Raw genomic sequence first — 15,850 nt, 5'->3', positions numbered from 1 at the left:
TGATCTGTGCCATGGGAAATGCTTCCAGGTTGATTACAGTGGGCACCGGGGTCAGTGGGACAAGGACAGGCCTTGCTGGAAGGTGGATTGCACATACGTAGCTTTAGCTCTGAGGTAGACATCGAGGTGGCATGTTCGCCTTACTGAGAGGTCAGTGCGCTCTGGATGGGGGATGGGAAACGCTTCAGTTGCAGTTATTCGGGGCGGCTCCTGTCCCCTCCTAGTCCATAAATTTCACTGCCGCTGGTGCATTTAAATGGCAGGCCAGGGTCTCCCTTGAATGCTCTCTGTCTCTAGTCTTCGTCTGAGCAGTGGGTTCCTGGTCCACATAAACCCAGTACCCTGTGCACCAGAGGCTGGGGCTCCTGGGTGAATGGTAGCATAAGAAGGGCCAACAGATCTATTGCTTGTCCCAACATTGGGGCAGGTTAGAGGAAGGACGTACCTGTTCCCAGAGATCTAGGTGGTTGAACTCCCAGAAATCTGTGGGGCCATGACATCCCACCCGGAGAGGAAGTACCTCCCAGCCTGGATCCCAAGGGTCAGCTACACAAGTCATGTGCTGTGAAGTCTGAGAGTGAGTTACATCTGCCAAGCTTTCCCTCACTGATGGGCTAGTGACTCTCTCCTTGGCCAGATGAAACATTGGCAGAGCAATCTTAAGAAGTATATGACTTGCACAAAGAGAAAGACAAACACCATATGATATCACTAATGTGTGGAATCTAAAATACGACACAAATGAACTTATCTACGAAACAGAAACAGACTCACAGACATAGAGAACAGACTTGTGGTTGCCAAGGGGGGGAGTGTGAGGGAGGGATGGATTGGGAGTTTGGGATTAGCAGATACAAACTATCATATGTAGAATGGATAAACAACAAGGTCCTACTGTATAGCACAGGGAACCATATTCAGTATCCTGTGATAAACCATAATGGAAAAGAATATGAAAAAGAATGTATGTATATGTATAACTGAATCACTTTGCTGTACAGCAGAAATTAACACAACATTGTAAGTCAACTATACTTCAATAAAATACATTTAAAAAAAGAAGTAGGGACTCCCCCGGTGGCGCAGTGCTTAAGAAGCCGCCTGCCAATGCAGGGGACACGGGTTTGAACCCTGGTCCAGGAAGATCCCACATGCCGCGGAGCAACTAAGCCCGTGAGCCACAACTACTGAGCCTGCGGTCTAGAGCCCGCGAGCCACAGTTACTGAGCCCGTGCACCGCAACTACTCAGCTCACGCACCACAACTACTGAAGCCCATGCGCCTAGAGCCTGTGCTCCGCAACAAGAGAAGGCACCACAATGAGAAACCCGTGCACCGCAACAAAGAGTAGCCCCCGCTCGCCGCAACTAGAGAAAGCCTGCGCGCAGCAACGAAGACACAACGCAGCCACAAATAAAAATAAATAAATAAAAAAAAAAAAAAAAAAAGAAGTATATGACTTGATGATCAAAGAGCAGTTCCCTACATAGGAAGAGACTTGGCTATGTGGGTTCAGAGACATCCCCCTCACTCTGCCCCAATCCTCCTCCCAGTGTGGCTGTGAGACCACAGGTATTTCACAAGGATCTTGGGGCTGCCCAGCTCATCTGACTTGCCTTGACGTACCAGGCATCCCCATGGCCTGGCTGAGCATGGGCTGATCGAATTAGGTTGGTTGTAAGTCTCACTTCATTAAGCACTCCTAGATGTGGGCAATTTGATTCCAGTTCAGGTCCTGGGTGAGAAGGTTGGACGAGGTGGTCCATGAATGGACATTGCTGTTCCCTTGATGCAAGTGGCACATGGTGATGTTGGCAGCTTCCTGTTCAATTGTGCTTATCAACTCTACTAGAATTTTGAGGCACTCTCACAAATCCCTTGACAGGCTTGGTGAGAGGCTCTTGTGACCCAAGAGTCAAAATAATGGAGGTAACCAGGGTCAAACGGTGGGAGTGCTAAGGTGGCTGGATGGGGAAGAGAAGTCAAAGATCAGTAGTAATTAGGGAGGGGAGTGGGGATATTGGAAGTAGTTGCTAGAGCAATTTGAGTGAGTTATTTTAAACTGGGTCTCCTTTTTGAAAAATAATTTTAAATTATAGTACACAAAAGCAAAGAGAATAGTATAATAAGCCTCATGTGACCATCAATTCACAGCTCATCTTATTTCATTTTGTACCCCTACCTAATTCCTCCCTCCCACCACCCTGAGATTATTTTGAAACAAATTGTATTGTTTTTATATAAATACCTTAGTAACTACCTCGAAATATAGGCTTTTTTTTAAAAAACATAACTAATAATACCATTATCACACCTAAAAAAGTGAACGATAATTCTTTAATATCATCAAACATTTACATTCCTCCAATTGTCTTATAATTTTTTTTTACAATTTGTTTTGAATAGGGATACAAATAAAGTCCATGCATTGTAGTCTACTGTTAAGTCTCTTAATTCTCTTTCAATAGGCTTCCCCTTTAAGTCTTTTTTTTCCCCCCTTACAACTAAGTTGTGAAGAAACCATGTTGTTTGACCTATAGATTTTCTCATGGGCTGGGTTTTTCTGGTCTTATTCCCATGGTGATATTAATGTGTTACTCTGTCTCCTGTATTTCCTAAGATGAGTGCTTAGACCTAGAAGATTGACCAAATTTGGATGTAACTTTGTTGTTGTTGTTAAAACCATTTCAGAGGTTGTGTGTGTATTTCCACTGGAGGGTACATAATGTCTGGTTATCTCTTTTTGATGATTATTGCTTAGATCCATTAATTCTCAGGGGTTGCAAAATGGTGATCCTGAGCCATCTCAGGATCCAGGCTGTGCAGCTGAGTAGCTATAAGGGCAACTTACGCTTTCTACAACTTGTTTTGCTTTTTTCTCCCCCAAAGGAAAAGTATTTGCAAAATCACTGAAAGCAGTATGGCATAATGAAAAATGTCAGATTGACCTCGGTTGGAATCCTAGTCCCAGCACTCATTCACCCTATGGTGTGGTATGTAAGTTCCATAATTTCTCTGTTCTTTAATTTCCTTATGTGTAAAACGAACATAACAGAACACACCATATATCAGTTTGGTGAATATTTGGAAGAATGTATATAAAATTCCTGGTACATAATGGGCTCTCAGTAAAAGCTAACATTTGTAATCCCATGGTTTTTTGTTTTGTTTTTACTATCCACATTTTTTTACATATTAACGTCTGAAATTGGGATGCATCTTATAATCCAAGGTATTTTAGGTTCAATGACATGATGGCAGTAGATAGCTTTCTCTTGCTCAGGTTCACTGACTCTAAGTCATTGATATTGCTACAGAGGCTCAATCATTTGAAAAAGGGCTTTCTCAAGTGAGCATATTCTGTTAATAGTTTCTATTAGCCTTAGAATTTTCCAGTTTCAGGGAGGCTGTCCATTCTAGGATACTAGGGATGGATTCTAAATGTCTTTTTTTATAAATCAACAATAGTGAATTCTCAGAAGTACTTTGGAAATTCTAACATTATCATATGTTATTGGATATTTAAGGCAAAAGAAAATAGGAATTGAAAAAGTGAGCTACCTCTGTGTCATAGGTCACTTCAGATTCGTCTCTCAAACCCACCCCCTCCCCTTTCCTTTCTCCTTCTTCTCCCACCACAAGGTGTTAATCCTGTACCTCAGATTCTGGAATTTGAATGGGGCTGTTGTGGACTGAATATTTGTGTCCCCCACAGATCCAAATGTTGAAAACTAACCCCCAAGGTGATGGTACCAGAAGGGCCTTTGGGAGGTGATTAGGTCATGAGGCTGGAGCCCCCTTGAATGGTGTTAGTGCCCTTATGAAGGGGCCCTAAGGAACTCCCAAACCTGTTCTTTCATGTGAGGACACAGTGATGAGCTGGCTGTCTGCACCTGGAAGAGGACTCTTTCCAGAACCCAACCCTGGTTCCCTGATCTTGGACTTGCATGTCTGGTACTGTTAGAAATAAATGTCTGTGGTTTATAAGCCATACTTTGTTATAACAGCCCTACATAATAGTTGTGCATATGTTCCACCTCCTCTACTTGTGATAGTAAAGAGAGAAGGCCAGCAATCTTGGCCTTTCACATAATCATGTTTTGTTTAACTTAACTGCATACCATAGACATCTTTCCATGCTTCTATATAGTCAAATTTTAACAGTTAAGCACTTATGACTAAGTTATTATTTCATTCCATAGTTATACATAATTCAGTTAACCATTATCCCTTGTGGACATTTTTGTAATTTTTCAGTGTCATAAAAACATTGCTATAGACATCTTTGAGTCAAGCATTTAAAAAAATATTTTGGATTGTTTATTTAGAATGAATAATTTAAATGCAGAACTAATTTAAATGCAATTGTGGCTAATTAAAGTCATTATTAGACAAAAAAATGTATTTTTATAAGTTTGGTTTTAAGAGAATCTGTCCAAGGCTGAGAAAAGATTCCATTAGAATAGGGAAGGCCAAGAGGGGCAGGAGTTTGAATGGGAATGAGTGGGTCAGGCCCTAATCAGCAAGTTGCGGGCCCTGTAGGACTTTTGATACTGATGATACAATGGTGATCATGGCTTCTTACCCAGAATGCTTCACTTTGATATTGGTGGAATCCTGACCACAAAATGTCAGATAATCCAATGGATCCCTTGCTTACCACACAGGGACAATGCACTGGGCCTTCATGATAGTTGATAAAGGGCTCACTGCCATGTCCAATCAAGAGGTCCTATGCAGTGCTTTGACCAAACCTCTATGATCCCCTTCTCTGGGGATTCTTGTGGATAACTTTATGTGAGGTGATAGTGAATATTTTACTGCTCTTTGCAACCAACATGCTTTTTCATGTGTCTTTTCCTTGGTGCATGCTTTTCCCTCTGCCTCTAACACCTTTCCTCCCCCTGTTGCCAGGTTGGTCCCTTTGGGCAGAGCCTGTTGCTTGCTAAAAGAAACCCAACTTGGTTAAGGTTTGGAGCAGCAGTGTGCTCAGTTGGTGAGTTCTTTCTGCAGTCCCAGTGGAAGATCTGTGGTTGGTCTAAGCCAATCATGGTAATCTGATGCTCCTTTGCCAACAATTGACATAGGGCTGTGTAAACAACATAATTATGGCTAACAGGGCCTAAGAGTAAGTTTACTGAAGACATCTGGAAAATATTTTCCACCCTGATAAATAGTGAGAGTGCCCCTTCCTTTTCCACACTGGAACATTGTTAGGTAAGGATGTGTGTTGTATGGAGCTTCAGCAGCCATCTTGCATCATGAGGGGCAACATCCCTGATACAATGAAGATGGTGGGCTAGAATGATGGAAAGAGCTTGACTCCTGCAGAGAATAGAATTTCCCACTGTGGGTGGGCACTAGCAGCTTGTCAACTAGACAGAGAGTGAATACCCAACACTCACCAGTGCCATCAAGTCATAGTGCAGAAAAATGACGAAGTTAGGAACAGACTGTATTCCAGACTAGGGCTGATGCTGTGGCTCCATGAAGGCATTCGTGTCCTAGGTTCCTTCAGTCTTTCTGCTTGGCCATCCTTGGCTGTGGTTTTCCTCGAATTGTTGCTTTAAACCCGCTTCACCTCTAGCCTTGTGTCTGTACTTTAGGGAGTATAAAGGAGAAAGAGACAAGCACAAAGGGTCAGGGCTCATGATAAGAAAATGAAAGTGTCCTAACAACTTTCACATACTCCTTACTGACCAGAGTTGACACGTGCTACCTCTAGGAGAGGTTGGGAAAGAGGATTTGAGGGACACGTTGCCATCCCGAGTAGATCTGTGAGTAGATCTGGGAATCTGTGAGAAAAGAGCAAGGGGTATGGGTTTGATAAGCAGAAACACGATTTGGGAAGATGCTCTAACCACTCTTTTGAAATGAACATGTCTCTGGTGCTCGGCATCTTTCAGGGGAGTGGGAAAGTGGGAAGGAGCCTTGGCAGATGGACATCAAACTGGCCACCAACTCAGGCTCAAGCCAAACGTAATGAAAGAACATCACATTTTTTGTTCCCTGGTACCACGGAGCCAATCATACCCATTAGGTCAGAAAGAAGAAATGGCTTTGAAACTGAGTAGGACCCTGTGGGGCCCTCTCCAGTACAAATCCTTTCCATGTCCCCCGTTTCTTGTTTGTAGGAAATAGGCTTCATTAAGCCTCCTAGACCTTCCCTGAGTTCCAAAGGGTAGATTCAAACAGTTGCTTATCAGGGAAGGGGGGGAATGCAAAAACGAAGGAGGTGCAGTCAAGAAACAATAGTGCATGGATAAAGCAGGGTCCTGGTTCCTCCTCAAGGAATACACATAACAATGTATTTTTGAGCTCTTCTGTAAGACCTAAGGCCCCCACCCAGGTGGAGGATGGTAACTTCAAGCTGAGCACAAGATTCCTGGAACACAGCCCTGTTACCTCACCACCAACCAGTCAGAAGAAAGTCACACATCCTCCAGCCCTCACCCCAAATTTTGACTATAAAAACTTCTCACTGAAAACCATTGGGGAGTTCAGGAGTTTTTGAGCACAAGCTACCCATTCTCCTTGCTTGGCTCTGCAATAAACCTTTCTCTGCTCCAATCTCTGACGTTTCAATTTGTTAGGCCTCACTGTGTGTGGGACACATGAACTTGTGTTCAGTAACAGCTACTGTTTAAAAATAGTTCAGCCCTTCCTCTGCATTTTCTCATCATGTAACACTGCTGGAATTCTCTCTCTCTGTCTCTGACTCTGTCTTGATCTCTCTGTCTCTGTTTCTGTCTCTCTCTGACCCCCCTTCCTGAAGACCCGGTGATCTCAAGCTTGACTGTGTGCTATTATCACCTGGACTGCTAGCAATTCCTGATGCCCAGATCTCTCAGCGGACCAATTAACTCAGGGTCTTTGGAGATGGGACCCAGGTCTTAGTAGTTTTTAAAATCTCCCAGGTGATTCCAATGAGCAGCAGAGGTTGAGAACCCCTGCAAGGAGAGCAGTGGTTTGACATACTGGCCACACATTAGTATCATCCAGGGGGCTTTTAAAAAATGCTGATGCCAACTTCCACCCCCAGAGATTCTGGCTTAATTGGATTGGAGTGGGTCCTGGGGCAGCGATTGTTTTTTGAAAGCTCCCCAGGTGATTCTAATGTGTAGCCAGGTTTGAGAAGCACTGCACTGGGGTCGCAAAACAAAGGAACAAAGGAAGGAATCTTTCTTCTGGGCAATAAAATTGCTAAAATGCTGTCACCTAGCATGTTTATATGCAAAGCTAGAACAGTGGTTATCAACCCAGGTGGCACATTAGAGTCTTGGGGGGAGTTTAAAAAATATCAAATTTCTGGACTCTCCTCTCTGAGATTTTAATTCATTTATTGTGGGGTGGGAACCTGGAGTTGTTTGTATGTTTTTCAAGCTATTTCATGATTATTAGAGCAGCCAGGACTGAGGCCCACTGCAAAGTAATAGTGATAATGATGATGATGAAAATGATGATAATAATGATAATAATAACAGCTCATAAAAGGGTATAATTGTGCCAGTAGAAGACCCTGTTAGTTAAGGAGGGGCAGGTTCTATTTATGGCACTGATGTTGACCATCAGTGTTTGTGTCTTTTTTCATTGTTATTGTTAATTCTGTATACTTTCTGCACCCATAAAAAAATTACTTTATTTAAGAAGAGGCCCTACTCATTCATTGAGTGCGTTTTACTGTCACCCCACTTGATAGGACGTCTCTAGAAGTGTTAGTGATTAACAGTGTGGCTTCAGCCATTAAAAGTCTGAAGTTACCTGTTTAAGGCTGTATCTCATTCTTTCTTTAAAAGATGTCATCTTCTTCTGTCCCCTCGTTGCCCTACACCCTCAGTCTTTTTGTGAAGATCTTACTCAGACTGGTTGCTTGGGGTCGTGTAAACAAAACCACCAGCCTAAATGTGTTACGGCTGAGACAGATGTTCCTGGTGATACAGGCGTGCCCTGCACTTTGGGAGCCATGGCTGCCACACGGCTCGGTCCTCCTCCTCCCTCCGCGGAGGTGCTGGCAAGAGGACACCCAAGGACAGGAGCCTCTCCCTTCACACACCCACAGCTGCTACCAGCAAGGAGGATGCATGGGGCTGCTCAGAGAAGCTCAAAATGCAAAGCCACCAAGGGATGGGGATCTTGCCTTGGGCTGGACCAGGAGAGAGGTTGGATAGGCTCTATCTGTGGTAGGTGTGACTGCCTCCTTTCTGGCCCTGAGACCTTCCCCAGCTCTCTCATCTCTACTTTTAGCATCTCGGGCTCCCTGAAATTTGTTACAACATGACTCACGTGGCCAAGAGGGAAATTACACACGCCCCTCTGAGCTGTGCTGTGTTCTCCAAGAAAGAAAGGGAGTATGAGCCCTTCAAGCTGTGGCCTTTTGAGAAAGTGACACCATATCCACTTCTCCTAGGATGTCTCTCCATCTTCCTTTATACTCTCAGAATTATTTCTTTAAGTTTGATTTTCAAAGTCCAATATGTAAAAAGTTAGAAATCAGCACTTGTCTGGTTGAAGAAAGAGGCTCCCCCAAACTTCTGCAGACCCCTAAGTTTCTGTATCACACAGATGAAACACCTCCATTCACCTTCCCGGCTTGTTGATGGGAGTGCGAAGCTTTTCGGTGCCTGTCAATTACGCCATGAAGGATGCAGCTCTGAACTCAGGCAGGCCCAGGATGGGTCTAATGTGCCTTGGAACACAGCCTCTCTCCTTCCCCACCTGAGGAACAAACCTGGTTGGTCTGAGGGCTGCCAGCTGTTCCCCACAGGCCTGGCTTCCAGATTTCAGAGAGCGTTGCAAAGACAAGAAAGGCGACCCCTCCCGCCTCCGCTATCTGACAGAGGACAGGCAAAGACAGCAGAGGGGATGGCATTTATCAGCACCCAGGTGCATGTTATCAAGAAGATTAGAAAAAACCAATCTCTTTGCTTGAACTGCTTATGTCTGCAGTTTTCCAGGGTCCAGTGGAAATTGTTAATATGGCTGTTAAATGACAGTTGGCAGCTAGGAGTGTGGTCATTGACTAGAATAAAACGTTAGGCCAGAAATTTAAGACAATGAATTGATTCCTTTTCTCTCTGATATAGAAACAGAAGAGCAAGTTTCTTGGTCTAACCGAAAGTGTTTCGCAACCTCGCATTAGTGACAGGGAGCAGGAGAGTTCTCTGTGGAGGGCTGTCCAATGCACTGAAGGATGTTTAGCAGCTTCCTTGGCCTCTACTCACTAGAGGCCGTAGCGACTGCCCTCCAACAAATTGTGGCAATAAAAAATGTCTCCAAACATTGTTCCCTGAGGGTCAAAATCGTCTGAACCACTACTCTTATCAGTTGACTTGGAAGGCAAAAGACTATTTGCCAAGCCAATTTCTGGCCACAGGTTGAGGAAATTAAAAATCATTTCAGGACTAGGAGAGGAAGATGTTTTTTGGAGTCTGAGGGGGACAACATTAGAGGCAGCTACAAATGGGGTTTTTCTGAGAAGGGACCTTCTGGCCCATCATCCCACAGGCCAAGACCCATGGAAGGAGTGGTCTGGAGGATGGGATAATAGAGATTTAGATAAATGTGGAGGTTCCAGAGGAGAGAACCTGGGCCTCAATTGCAAGGTGTAGCCTGGAGAGGATTCCAGCTTAAGAATGTCCTGTAGCCTCTCACACCTCCTTATGGGGGAGGGAAAGGAGCTGCAAGTGTCTGCTCTGAAGAATGCCTTGGAAAAGTAGTTGAGAGACGGCTGCAGACCAAGAGGGTGCCAAGAGACATGCAAAGGATGCAGATGCCAAGGCTTCGCGAGGAAGAGTGAAGCCACAGAACAGACGGGGACGCGTCCATCAGCAGTGGTTGTGACCAAGGTCAGAGTCTGAAGACTGGTCACCTGGCTCCAATGGGACCTGCGTAAGGAAGGCCCTCCATGATTTTAAATCACCCACAGGAAGTGGACGAGTGGAGGGGAAACTCCTGAACTGATTGAGAACATTTGCTTTGACAATGTTTCCCTTGCATTGTCAGGATTAGTATTTTTTTCAAGACACCAAAGTTAGTTTATGTTCAGTTTTAGAAAACAGTTACATTTTTGCACACCTGAGTTTGTGAAATGTGTACCTGCTACAATTCATTTAAGCCAGCATGTCGGATCTTATTTGACAAGGAATACTTTCTTTTTTCTGAGAAATATCTATGACTAGCCATTCAAACCAGTGTCTCTCTTACTACATACACTCCAGGGAATTCTGGGTGTTGACTGAAAAGAAAAAAGCACCACCTAAAAGTTGAGAATTATGTTTTATTCGGTAGACTTGCCCAGGATGCAGCCACTCTGAGGGACTGTTCCAGGGAAGTAAGGGAGAAGCCAGCATATATAGGCGTTTAAACAAAACAAAACAAACCCAGATAGTCAAACATCAAAAGATTATTGCTATTTAAGAAAACCAGCTATCTCAGGTTAATGAATTTAGTGCTTTTCTATGTACTGAAAGATGCAAGAGTCTGGGTTCATTGAAATTATTCCTTTGATATGCACCTTAACTATCTAGGACCCATATCCTGTTTTTCTCCACTTTGAATCCCCCCAGGGTGCACAGCTGGGGAGGCTGCAATGGCTGCTGTCTTGATGACCACAGCATCCTTTGTTGACTGATATGGCAGGTGACATTTTTCATCCATATGGGTTAAAATGTGCCATTCATATCAAACAAACAAGCAAACAAATCTATTCTTGGATCATCGTGCTTATTATCAATAGCAAATCATCTCCATTGAGTGTTCAGAAATAAGAATCAGACAGCTGTGCTCAGCCTACAAGGAAAAATTCTAAGATTTCTAGGGGTGCAAGGCCAACCATGACTCTCTTCGAACTTAAGACAAACACATCCTGGAGAACCACTGGTGCAGAGCTGAAGACACGGGTTCTGGTGGGTATCAGACCTGGTTTCAGAACCTGGCATTTTACCTCGTGGGCTGCTGAGATAAGAGGTGAGAGCTGGGCTCTGGAACCAGGTAGATCTGGCCCTTAACCTGCTCTACTGTTCACCAGCCCTAACCCTCGTCGGCTCTCTCCCTTGCAGCTCCTTCTGGGATGCCCTGCCCAGCATCTCAAGAGTCCCCCAAAGTAGGAGGCAAAAATTAAAAGCCCACATTGCCGGATCTTAGAGAAACCCGTAGCTGGAAGGTTCTCACGTGGCAGGAACTTCCCCAGCCAGTGTCAGAGGAAGGCCTGAGGCCGCGCTTCCTTACAGAGATGCTTCTTTCAACAGAGGCCATTTGGTAAATTGTGGGCCTTTTTGATCCTCACGTTGATTGAGGGGCCCTGTCGGTATTTGTGGGTAGGGTCTTAGGTTGTTAAATATTCTGAAATACAATGAACAATCCAGCATGACAAAGAATTGTTGCAGCTTCCCCTACAGCTTTGAAGTTCCACCAGAACAGGTGAAAAGCCCATTTATAGTTGCCTGAGGAGGCTACACCCTAACTGCACTTACCATAAAAACATAAAGGACTTTTTGCAAAATTTTAGTATACGCTAAATTTCCTAGAAATGAAGCTGCCATACAAATCCCAGGGAAGATTCTTCTTTAGTTTTGTTTGGAATTTTACCAGATTCTTTTTTTTTTACTTATTAAAAAAAAAAACAAAAAACCCCCACATAACCTACAGTAATACTGCTGGTGGCACTTGAGATCCCAGTGTACTACATTTCTACTCCTGCATTTGTGACTGTCACATTTTTGACGATTCTGACTAGATGCAAATTTCCAATAATTATATCTTCTAGAACACTTGGACCTGGACATTTATATACTTAAGTTGCTTTGTTACATATATAAAACAATCTGTATTTCAATATATAAATATATGTATTTATTTACTTAATTACTATATTTATATATAAAATATATATGTTTACTTTTATTTTATTTTTTTTAATTATTAAAAAAATACTTACCTTGGATTTTTATTTTAAATTACAATTTAAGTTAGGATTTTTATGAATTATTTTGAAATTATACGCATAAGTTAGCTATATTAAATTCAAATAGGAAAGAGCCCAAAATATTTACCGTTTAAAAGGCACCCCAAAGCGAAGGTCTCAGGGTTAAGGCAATGAGAGCAATTCTACAAATTCTCCACTGGAAGTCGCTAGAATCTCACCCAAAAGGGTCAGGGACGCCTAGGGGAGAATCCTATTTCCCCATATTAAATCAATAGCGATGCAAATTGCTATTAACATTACTCATCCCCTCCCTCGCCCCACTCCACACACAAGGGATTGTTTTTTCCCAAGTGTCTCCTCTCTCGTATCTTCTCTTTCACACGTGTGTTAGCACCAGCCTCCTTTATTCACAGCCAGTGCGCCGGCTCGTGCGCCTGTCTTCCCTGAGGTTCAATTTCAAGGATATAGAGATGTCGAGCTGCGTGGAGGATGACTGCCTTATCTCTCTGCTCTGGTAAAAATCAGATAAATCGGCATTTTGAAGAATTTAAAATGAGACCATACATTACACGCTGTGTTGAAGTTTACCATGCCAGTATTGCCGCCCCAGGGGCAGATAGACAGAGTTCTCTTCAACAGAGCTGTATAAATGATACCACTCTTTTAACGTTAAAATAGAGAAATGACCAAGGAAGGGGAAAAGGCTCAATATTTAGAAAAAATCTATTTGACTACTGAGGAAAAACATTTCTCGATACAACGCATCTTCAGGGCCTTAGTATGTTGTAAAGGCCTTGGCCACAAGATAACTTCTCTGTGAATCACAATCTCTCTGTTTTCTTTGTGTCTCACAAAACCAATTTGCCTAGGTCTTCACTCCCATTTAGAAATGGAAAATCCATGTGTGGCACACTTTCTGAGGATTGTCAGAGAAAATGAAGACTGCATCAGGACCAGAATTAGAGCTTTAGGAGTTGAGAAGTCAGTTCTGGAGCCCCTTCCCTTGAACTCCCACTCCTTAAAGAAGAGAAACCCCCATCCTGGGGAGGAAAGTGGGAAGATGAAGTGAAGATTCTGGAGTGTAGTTCCCTCAGGTGAGGGGAGTCTGGGGGACCAGAAGGGGATAGAACATCTAGGGGCATATTAGGTAGTGACAGTGTTCTACTTCTTGTGTTGGGTCAGGGACAAAGATGTTTGAATATAAACAAGCAAAACAAATGGATGAAGCCCCAAAGTGGGCCCTGCCCAGACAGGTGACAGGAGGGTATCATGAACCAAAGATTACGATAAATCTGAGTCTGAGTCCTTGAGGTCCAAAATGAAAGTGGGAAGGAATAAAGAGTGGTTCCTAACATCACCTTCCATCTCTGAGAGGCAGAACCCAGACTCAGATGTTGGTCTCCAGCTCTAAGCAAAGGTCAGCCCTGCTGTTCCTCATTGCTCCTTCAGCTCTTGAGTTGTCTTGCGATGCACACTTTGCTGAAAGCTGGTTCTAAATAAATAAATAAATGAACAAAGGAACAAATAAAAAATAAAAACAAAGGACTGTGGGGATCCAAATGTAGAGACGAAGTGATGTATAAATATCAAGACAGCATCCTTCAGGAATAAAGATGCAGACATAGAGAATGGACTTGAGGACATGGGGAGGGAGAAGGGTAAGCTGGGACGAAGTGAGAGAGTGGCACTGACATATATACACTACCAAATGTTAAATAGATAGCTAGTGGGAAGCAGCTGCATAGCACAGGGAGATCAGCCTGGTGCTTTGTGACCACCTAGAGGGGTGGGATAGGGAGGTGGGGAGGGAGACTCAAGAGGGAGGAGATATGGGGATATATGTATATGTATAGCTGATTCACTTTGTTATACAGCAGAAATTAACACACCATTGTAAAACAATTATACTCCAATAAAGGTGTTAAAAAAATAAAGACTTTAAAAACAAACAAAACAAAACAAAAGATAACATCCTTTATTTGAACAGGTAAATTTCACACAGTCTAAAATCAATAGACCCTGCTTCTCTCTGAGGATAGCACCCTCAAAGGATTTTTCTGAGAAAGAAAACATTCAAAGGACCCTTATTTTATGGAGAGGATCTAAGAAGTTAGAGAATAATAATAGCCATTCCAGAAACAGAATGCCAGTGAGGAATTCCCTAATTTTCTTTTTCTTTTTTTCTAGATAAAATTTAACCAACTACAGCCCGCAGACCAAATCCAAATAAAGTTTTATTGCAGTGGTTTCAACTGGGATGACTGTTCCCTAAGGAACATTTGGCAATGTCTGGGGACATTTTTGGTTGTCACGAGTCGGGGTGGGGACACTGCTGGCATTTAGTGGGTCAAGTCCAGGGATGCCACTAATCATACTGCAATGCACATAACAGCCCCGCACAACAAAGAATTGTTGGGGCAAAATGTCAGTAGTAGGGAGGTTGAGAATCCCTGGTTTTATTGGAAGCCAACCACATTCGTTTGTTCCTGTACTCTCTCTGGCTGCTTCAATGTGCTCCAACAGCAGAGCTGAATATCTGAGACAGAGATTATATGGCCCCAAAAGCCTAAAATATTTACTGTCTGCCACTTTAGAGAAAAAGTTGCCAACGCAAATCTAGATCATCAGTTAAGAACAATGAGCGAACAAGAAAACCTGTGTTATTTATTGTAATGCTAATGTTTTGTCTGCAACATGTATAATATCCCTTAGCAATCCTCTTTGTTTTCGCCTGGTATGGCTATGTTTTAACTCTATATCCTTCTGATGACCACTCCATTATATCGATTTATTATGGCCCTACTTACCCACCAGGTGCTGAGTTGAGCCCTCTCCATTCAAATGCAGGCACATTTCCTGCTCTTTGGGGAGCTCATGGCCCAGTAGGGGAGACAGATATTATTTAAAGCATCACCCTAATGAATATACAATGACAAACTGTGATAAACTAGAGACAGATTCTGTGACAGTTGACTGGGGCTCAGGAAATGCTCAGTGAGGAAGTGATTTGAACAGAGGCCTAAAGTGAGGAGCAGAGGTTAACTGGACCAAGGCTCTGTGTGTGTGTGTGTGTGCGTGTGTGTGTGTGTGTGTGTGTGTGTGTGTGTGTGTGTGTGTAGTGGTGGTGATCGTGGTGTGGGCAGAGGGACAGTGGGGGGGGGGAGTTAGACAATGGTGAGAGAGCGCTTGGAACATTGGTGATTGGGGCTCAAAGAACCTGGTGGGGGGGATGGTTGAAGATGAAGCTGGAAGAGGACGTCTGTGGTGACCAAGCAAGCCTGTGGGCAAGGTTATGTGTGTGGTCTTTATCCCAAGAGCACAAGAATGAAGATAAGCTATTGAAGCACATGGGGAAGGGGGATTTGATCCCATTTGCATTTCAAAGTTATAAATTGTCAAACTCTAAAATTGAAAAAAAAAAGTTGAACTCCTTTAAAAACCCAGTTATTTAAAAAATAACTAGTTCACGGATTAACTTAAAAATGTAAACTATTGTGTTCTTCCTGCCCCTCCCCCCATATAGTCAGGGAAGAGACTGAATTCAAATATGATCATTTTCCTTTTCACAAAATACGTTTGTGTGTGTAGACTCAGCTGGAATTTATCCCACAGTGATTTCTAAGGTCATACCTCTTTTGAAGATCGGTTGAATATCTATGTGTGTGTTTTTTGATGTTGTTAAAATTCCCAATTCTCGCTGTGCCTTCTAAGTTTTCTAGGACTTTTAAAATATACTCACCAGAAGTCAGTAGAATCAATAGCTCATTGTATACATTCTCTATGGTGTAGACCATCTCATTTTCTTGTGCAAAATGTGGTTTTTAACCAAGTTTTTATTTCCTTTTTGTCTTATCTTTATAGCTGATCATTCCTAGCCTACTAAATTTTATTAATGTCCATAACAGTACTACTGTATGTTCATTACAG

The sequence above is a fragment of the Balaenoptera acutorostrata genome, chromosome 1 (genome assembly GCF_949987535.1).
Source record: "Balaenoptera acutorostrata chromosome 1, mBalAcu1.1, whole genome shotgun sequence".
Classification (NCBI taxonomy): Eukaryota; Metazoa; Chordata; class Mammalia; order Artiodactyla; family Balaenopteridae; genus Balaenoptera; species Balaenoptera acutorostrata.
This window is presented reverse-complemented; position numbering follows the sequence as displayed.